Below are 9,248 nucleotides of genomic sequence, written 5' to 3' on the forward strand. Positions count from 1 at the left end.
AATAGACTAGATTCTTTGGACTGTAATTATAATATCACTGTGTAGACTTGAGAGTACCGTACGCTGTATGCATGCATGCCCCAATTGTACACTCGTCTCTAATTTCCTGAATTTACATGAACTTCAGTTCTAATAGTGTCTTGGTGGAAAGTGCTTGTTTTGACGATGACGTGAGCTAGTGTCGTCTGGTTAACTTATGGTGTCAGCTTGCTGTCAAATTAATATATTAAGACTTACGATTGTTGTATAACCAGGATCAATGATTCCCACCAGCTCAGTGACATGAAAAACTGTATAGGCCTACTGGCCACAAATTCTCCTAAAATGTCACACTAATAATGCCACACTAATAATGCCACACTAATAATATATCCAAAACAGGTGGCAAGGGACACCAAAGGGAATTGGTGTTGTACCACAAACATAATAAACCTAAAGAAAGTTAAATTATAAGCATATACCAACGTGGTATCAACATTGACTCAATCAAAAGCAATAATAATGGAAATATTAAAAGGAATCACACCACAAGCGTATTTTGTATACACCGTGACCTCATCCTGTTGCCAAACGACTCCAATAAAATAAACACACATGGAAAAGCACACCTCCTCTGGCACCAATTTTCATCCCAAGCAAAGGTCAAACAAGCTGGGATGTGCAACTCCATCCAGCATGTCAGAGCAACAACACGGCATAATAGTAGTCATAATTCTTCGAGGGAGCATTGCGTCGGTTCACAGAGCAGTTCACCAGAACACTAATTGCTGTCAAGCTCTAATTTTGTCTTCTCTTTTTTTCACTGAACCGGGGAAAGGACACCCCCGTCATGTGGATCTATGGGTACAATTAAGTGGTTTTTATCCGTGTGAAGATAAATGCGAGCGTGTATGAGGAGCCATGTCTCCGCTGCATGATGCCCCTTTCACTGGTCACTATAATCCTCCCCCCTGCTGCTGAGTTGCCTTTCAGCTAGACCGTAATCCCCCAGCAGCTACGGAACCCCGCCGCGATATTAATTCAAACACTCACACACTGGCTCCCCATAGCATAGCCTGGGCCACTTTACACCCCCGTCCACTGAGACGAGAGCTACCATCACCACCAGCCCTCCCTCCCTCGCCGGCCCTCAGGGATATTCTCAACGGTTTGGCCACAGACTGACAACTGTGTGTGAAGGAATTCAGTGTCCTTAAGATTTTAGATGAGTGTCTGAGGAGGTGGGGGTGGGGTGGGGAGGGGGGGGGGTGTTCTGACTGAATTCTTGGACGTTTGCTTGCGGTGTCCGGCTCTCCTCTGATGACGAGAGAATCCAACACTTTGCTTAATGTCAAATGCGGTGTGCTTTTATTAGCTGGTTTGAAAACGTTAAGTACAGCCACTCTGCGGCTTGCGACCATGCCTCCGCCACATGCCTGGTGGCTGCGCTCTATGACGCAGGAATATACCAGTGTGGGTGTACCTCTTTCCCCTTAATGCAGCTGTCTTCCCCTCACATGGCCCCGGGACCTCAGAGCCATGATGTCGTCATAGCTACAGTGAAAGGGCTCAGCTCACATGACACAGGAAGTTATAGGGGGGACAGGGGTGCCGCCCAAGTCCACAAAGGTGGATTCTACAGCATCCAAAGCCATTAGGAGTTTCATTTCACAGTGGTTGGGTAATGAAGTATTTTGTGTACATTATCTCATCGCGGAAGGGCAGAAACCTTAAAGGTCCGAACTCGTTACTTTTCAGGAAATGGGGGAAAAAGAGCCTGTGTTCCAGTGGACCCAATGTAGTTATTATTTAGTCACAAGCTCTAACACTTTTCATTGGTTAAATATTTATAAAACCAACAGACAGACTTGACCACATTCCAACCTGGCCTCCCTAGTTTTGGGGCATGTCATCATAGGCACATCATTTCAGAATTGTTCAGTTTTCAGAAATAACTTAAATAGCTGATCCGATATTTTCGCTACTTTCACCGTCATAGATTGAGGTATAAAATAGGGCATTCGTGTATGGAAAAAACACAAACAGATGAAATATGGAGATAGGTTTGTGCCTGACAGCAATGATGATACCCACTATTATCCATTATTACTAATTACTGGAGCAGATGATGTCTGCTCGGTGGTGGAGGAGCTGGTGTCAAAGCTTGCGGCTTGAACCAGGAATGCACCAAAGCTGAGCGCGCGCGCGCACACGCACACACACAGACAGACAGACAGACAGACAGACAGACAGACAGACAGACAGACAGACAGACAGACAGACAGACAGACAGACAGACAGACAGACAGACAGACAGACAGACAGACTGTTGCTCCCAGCAGCTGTCCAAGTATCTACATCTGGCCAAGCATGCAGTCAGAATGAGAATATGTACAGCAAAACAGGCTGCCCATGCAGGTGCGCAGCACACACATTCATGCATGCACACACACACACACACACACACACACACACACACACACACACACACACACACACACACACACACACACACACACACACACACACACACACACACACACACACACACACAGAGAGACACATCCGGAATATTTGACTGTGGAATGCACAGCTGGACCCCAGTGTGTGGACACATCTGTCCTAAAGCCTAGTTCGTACTCTGTCGTACGACGGTGTCTCTCGCAGAAATCTGTGTATGTGCATGTGACACACATACACGCATGCACTCACGGTGTGTGTGTGTGTGTGTGTGTGTGTGTGTGTGTGTGTGTGTGTGTGTGTGTGTGTGTGTGTGTGTGTGTGTGTGTGTGTGTGTGTGTGTTTGTGTGTGTGTGTGTGCCTGCCTGAGAGACAGAGGCGTTCCCTAAATAACCAGCAGCGTGCCATCAGTGATCGATACCACTGTGTCTGTTCATAATGGATATTACGGCTGACCCTTGGGTGAACCCAGAAGCCATGTCATCAGCTGATTGGGTAAACAAAGCTGTGGATGTGATGACGAGCACCTGGAAGGTGCTGGTGGCGGTTCTGGGGGGGGGGGATTAAATGGCAGCAGAGGAATGGAGGGAGGGGAGAGTCCTCCCTCTACTCCAGAGTGGTTAGTACACCCTGTGCTGTCTCCCTTTCTTTCACTCTTCGGACTTTGTTGAGCCCCAGTGTCGTCGCGCACCTCAAATAGCAGATCTACAAGCTCACGCGCTTACAGATTGGTTATGCAGACTGTGTATAAATCAGCGTTCTTCTAAGACCACATACTTTGAGACCGGCCAGAACTCCTTCAGAATCGCACGCTCGCTAAATCTGAAACCAACACAGTGAACACACACACACACACACACACACACACACACACACACACACACACACACACACACACACACACACACCACCAGCCTCCCCTGCAGACACAGAAAGGACACATATATGCACACACTTAATCACCACCACCACCTCTCTCCGCTCTATCTCACACACACACACACACACACACACACACACACACACACACACACACACACACACACACACACACACACACACACACACACACACACACACAGCCACACACTGTCACGTCCTGAGTGTTCTGGGATCTCAATGCAAATGGATGAATTAACACTGAGGAGTTTACTGTACACATACAAAGTTACTCTCATAATCACAGAAAGACCTGCAGGGTAAAGTCCACAGTCCACTGACTGTGATGCATGATGGTGACACACAAAAATAGCTTTTAGATCTGCTATTTTTGAAAATGTATATGCCATTTGTGTTAAATTAAATTAACACTTTTTTCAGAGTTACTTTCAGAGTTAAATAAACAGTCCGGACTATACTGTGTGCCGACACAAAAATGTACCACCGACCCACACACTTTCTGAAATGCATCCCCCCCCATCCTCCCACCACCACCCCCCTGAGTGTGCCTCACTCACTATTGTAGCCTAATGCGTCTAATGATCAGGCCCTTATATTTCATTCTAGTCCGAGAGCTTGTTAGGTTGTGCCTTGGCAGGGTTTGTCTCTTTCCCCTTGACGCTGTCTGGGACAATGGGCCCATGGGAGGCAGCCAAATGAGCCAATGGAGAGAGAGGCTCCGCGGGTCCCAAACCCCAGTTGCAATGTGCACACAATTAGGGTTTGGGGACAGTGGAATTGCTTAATTGGAGGATAAGCAGCTCTTTATAAGGCCCCAGGCCCCCAAAGCTCGTCGTTTCACCCCTCCCCCCCCCCCCCCCCTCCCCCAGTGACATGCCTCAGCTAACTTTGACATCATGGCCAAGGCCTAAATCATAAATGGAAAAATTGAAGACAAAGATGTTGACAGCAGGCTAAGAAGAAGCAGTTAACAGTTCCAAGTTATGACTTAATTAGGACCACATCACTGAGTGAGTGATGACTAGGTATAGCCCTAGATAACTGCTAGTACAACCACAGAAATGTAATTCTCAGTGTTAATGTATCCCTTGTAAAGTTGTAGCTCAGAGACAGTGTACAAATATAACGGTCCATTTGGCTGTACTCTCTCCGAGTCAAATTAAATTCACTGACTTCTTTTTTTTCTGTTTCTTTTTTTTTTTTTTTTTTTACAACAGGGAGCTCAGTCAAGCCTTCATCTTGCATCACAGTGGCTGAGTTGTGATGATGGGGGATTTGTGACAGTCTGACAGTGCTGTAAAATGTCCCTCTCTTGGGGGGAGTGGGGGGGGGGGTATCCGTGAGGACACAGACAGCCAGACACCAGAAAATGTTGCGTCTGCGTAATTTCTACAGACGCTGGCGAGGCACGTAGGCTACACCGTACGCATCATGACGGTGACGGTCACAGCCTGGATCGGCTGGATGTGACAGTCACTCCAGCCTGTAGGAATGACTGACGCTGAGGCCAACGCGCCGCTGTACACTCGGAAAATAGGTCACTGTGGGTCTGGTGCTGCCCTGCGTGAACTCACGCCACGAAATACATGCACATTTCTGGACATGATCTGGACACAAACGGAACCGGGTGGTACCGATGCCAGCATGCCACCAGTTTTTAGAAACAGTCGGGGAGTGGGATGCAGAGAGTTGTCGCTTACCTTGCAGGGAAAATGTCGTGGATATGGCCGAGATATCTCCGACTTGACCCCTCTCTTCGGTGCAAAACTTCACAGGCGAAGCGACTCTTTTTTCCAGCTGTTGGTGACAGTGACTTCTCGCAAGTCTGTCGTGGGTTCTTTGATTTTGATTTTTTTTTGGGAGGGGGGGTGGGAATAATAATTAAATACAGAACTGACACGTCTTGGTGTCAAGAGAGGCGGCCCGCTCCCAGACAGTTGTAAATACTATTTCTAAACATGTACAAATGAGACATCAGTTTGAACATTTAGGGTGTTCAAAAACACAGGATCGTCTATGAAATTATAGTGTTGTCAGTTGCCGTGGAATGATGATCTTCATGCCACCAGAAACCCGTCAAAAAGTGTAAACACCCAAAATAAAATCCGTATAGCTGTTCCTCGTGAGTAGACGAAGACCACCGGTTACGTTATGCATCAAAAATGAATTGATTTGTTTCCTAGATTAAAAAAAACGCATCGCTTAATGGCAACGCTGGTCAAGTGGGGGGTTTTCTATGGGTGGTCGTCTCCTGGGGGCATAGGAGGGGTGCGCTGGGCAATTCAGACCGGGAGAGATGTCACGAAGGGGGGTCTCCCTTCTTTCTTCTTCTTCTTCTTCTTCTTCTTTTCCAGATGCCGACTCCCCGTAGATTCAGAGCGGGGATGTTGTCCTTTTTAGTTTTCTCAGTGTCTCGCTTCTCTTGTCTCCGCTAGTGTCTCGCCTCGCTGGGCTTTACTGGACTGGAGGAGGCGTTGAGTGTTGCGGTGGTCTCCCGTCCCCGCGTCCGTCTGAAGAGCAGACAGCAGCAGCACCACCCGGAGCCGAGCCAGCCCGTGTCTCCGTCTCTCCCAGCCCCAGACTCTGCCAGCTCAGCGCATGCTTGCTGCTCCGCCCCTCCACCACCACCGATGGGCAGTCCTCGGCTCTGACCCAAAAAGTCCACTTCCCTCCCTCCCTGTGTCCCTGTCCTCATTGCTCACTCCACAAGTAAGTAAAACATAAAAATAAAAAATAAAATAAAAACTCCAACTGGCCTGTCCCTGTCCGGACAACGTCTCGACTTAGTTTCGAATATCTATCTACTCACTGTATCTGAACACATTTGCTGTAAAGAATCGGGCTGTCATATTTTATTTTGGATATTAAAAGTGAGCAGTTGTTTTTTTCTCCAGTTTTCTGACTCATGGCCTGTAGCAGGCCCAGACCCATGTAATTTCTCTTCCAGAGGGACATATACTGAATTGGGAGTTATAGATAATAAAGCGAAGGGCCACACATTGGGCAACTGCAACTCAAATTAATTGATCAATGATGATTTCCTGTTTTTCATATAAGTGTATTAGGTATTTGTACGTCTTTAAATGTTCTGATGAATTGAAAATAGAGGACCCTGATGTAATGGTTTCGTCCAGTTTTTGTATTGACTTGTGCTTTCGTTTGAAATGTACCCATTCTACATACTGTGAATCAATCAATGATCAGCATTACTAGTGCTAGATACAGGTCAGGTGGGCACTTGTATTTAAATAGGTTATTTTGTCCAAAATATCTTTGAATACATGGTCATTACATGCTTAAACATTCAACAATTAAGCCTTAAGTCTGATAATGATGTAGGCAGGGAAAAAACATTGCAGAAATAAGTTAAATAACATATAACAATAGACATATTTCGAGCTCCAAAAATAGACATTTGAAAAAGCAAGGCAGTGAAGGCACCTGTTGTTTACTGTACGATTAGGCCACATGATAGGCTAAGCCATGTGTTGTGCGTTTTGTTTTATAGGCATATGGCATTTTAATTGTCTTTTGTGTATGAAATGCGAAAGGTTTTCTTTTATTGCCACACAGTATAGGGCGGCTGTTGGAATTAATTTAATCTCACTACAGATGGCTACATAGTGTACCACATGCAGGCACAGGAGACGTACATGCAAATGGTTACAAAGAAGCGTATACAGTAGCCTACACAAATCCACATAGCATACACAATCAGTGTAGTTTGTGTGTTTATCAACAGTATGGCTTTGGGGGAAGTCTGCCCTGCCTCCTATAACGACCTGCACTGGTGGAAGAACTCAGAGCTATACTAAAGTAAAACTAGCAATATGAAAATACTCAGTTTCAAGTCAAACTTAAGTACAAAAGTATATCTGCATATTATTTTCAAATGTTGTCAAAAATCCTTTGGCGTGCTGTGAGCTTGCAGACCTGCTAATTTTAAAGTAGCCTAGAATAGGGTTTAATAATGTATATGTTTTATAATAATACTCTATCTACACATTGTGTATTATGTGGAGAGTTTGCAGCCTATATAATATTATCTGTAGCCTACATATTCAAATTCAAACACACTCAGGAAACTACCAGTAAGACGCCCTGAGGGCGAGAAGCGACCTCGCCCTAAAGGGCTGAAACAACAGCGCTTCTTAATACAGCACAGTTAAGAAGCAGGAGTTAAACTATTAATCTGGTGTCCGTGAGGTCAGATGTAGAGTTGCTGGTCAGCTTCATATATGCAGATCTAGGTGATGATCCAGTCTTCTCCATGACACACGCCATATATGGAGCGTGTCTTGCGTGTACAGGGTTTGATGAGGTCAGATCAACATATGGAATGTCAGCAGGTCAGCTCCATATATGGAGATCTGAGGGTTTGATGAGGTCAGATCAACATGGAATGAATTCTGTACTGGTCATATGTGGAGCGTGTCTTGAGTGTACAGGGTTTGATGAGGTCAGATCAACATATGGAATGAATTCTGTATTAGCCATGTATGGAGTGTGTCACACAATGCATAACGGATGCGGGATACAGGTTTTCATAGTAAACTGCGACCGGTCGCCATAATGCAATACCGGTAGTCTCCTTTTTGCACCCGTCCTCCCAGTCCATACAGTAACCATGTTTCTATCACTGACAGTTCAGTAGCATATTATAGACTATATATAATTACAGAACCCCATGACTGTCACTATTATAGTGACAGTCATGGGGTTCTGTAATTAATTCCTTCCTTTAAAATAAAGGCCGATTGTAGTCAGACATCAGCTGATGTTTCGATCAGTGGATTTATTGCACTAGGCTCATCAACAGCCTTACAGGCGTATGCAAAGGCTAAACTTGTGTAATTTAGATATAGCATATTATGTAGATAATAGAAATAGCACTCAAGTGCATGTATACTCATATTCATTGCATAGATATTCTACTGTTACGGATGTTAGGTTCTAAGTTTACTTATGATCCTTGATGACTATTTCTATGTAGGCCTATTTGAGGGGTTAATTCCCATGTGTTGTTCTACTGTAAATCACTCTGGATTAAGAGTGTCTGCTAAATGCCTAAATTGTAATTGTAGATATTTTTTCACGGGGGTGTTTTGCCCTCAAAGGCTTGTTTGAAGAACTGCTGTAAAGAAATCTATATCAAATGTATTGTATTATTATTGTATTAATATTATCATCATTATCCAAACGTGAAGTGTTCTGTCAGAGCTTGAACCAGATAAACACAACTCTAATTTATATGAGGTTAGGTAGATTTTAACGAAGGTTTAGTACGATTTTAATGTAATTTTGTCCAAACTGTATACTGTATGTTAATATAACTTATACAATAAGCTGTGGTTATATTTAGTCTCCCTGCTCTTAGCTGTGTCTCACCTAGACACAGGATCTGACATGAATTTCGACTTGGTCAAGATTCAATATATTCCCTGAGCAAGCAGGCAGGCTCTATTAACTCTGAGCTCAATCGTAAAACAAATGCCAGGACTTCAAATTCAGGGTAGAAAGGGAAAGTTACATAGTGCAGCTTTAATTATTCAGTTGTCGTATTAGTCATAGATTTTTAATATAGAATTAGTCTGAAAATAAAAATAAATGATTGTGTCGCTGCCTAATTACTGAAAATGCCTTCAAAATGACATCAAACCAATATAGGCTACTTGGTATTCAGCGTCATAGCTTTTTACATAACATTAGGTTAGGGGAAATATCAATCAGTGTCCATATACTTTTAGGATAACGGGGATATGTGCATTTCACAGTGCTGCCACTAGAGGGTATGGAACAGACTCATACAGCCTTCCAATGTAGGGAATCTAGGGATCCACCTCGTGGGCATTCTTTCTGAATCTGAACCTCCAAACATGAGGTCATTCATTGTGTGTGTGTGTGTGTGT

At 44.4% G+C, this 9,248-nt stretch overlaps 1 protein-coding gene across 1 annotated transcript in view; it reads right to left on the minus strand.

Annotated features, from left to right (window-relative positions):
* glis2b (GLIS family zinc finger 2b) overlaps positions 1–5,901 on the minus strand; it is a 30,393-nt gene extending 24,492 nt beyond the window's left edge. Inside the window, exon 1 of the mRNA XM_079521688.1 lies at positions 5,040–5,901. The gene's annotated coding sequence lies outside the window, so the exon portion shown is untranslated. The remainder of the gene's footprint in view (positions 1–5,039) is intronic.
* Between the last annotated feature and the right edge of the window lie 3,347 nt (positions 5,902–9,248).

This window comes from Electrona antarctica, assembly GCF_951216825.1.
Source record: "Electrona antarctica genome assembly, chromosome: 14".
Lineage (NCBI taxonomy): Eukaryota > Metazoa > Chordata > Actinopteri > Myctophiformes > Myctophidae > Electrona > Electrona antarctica.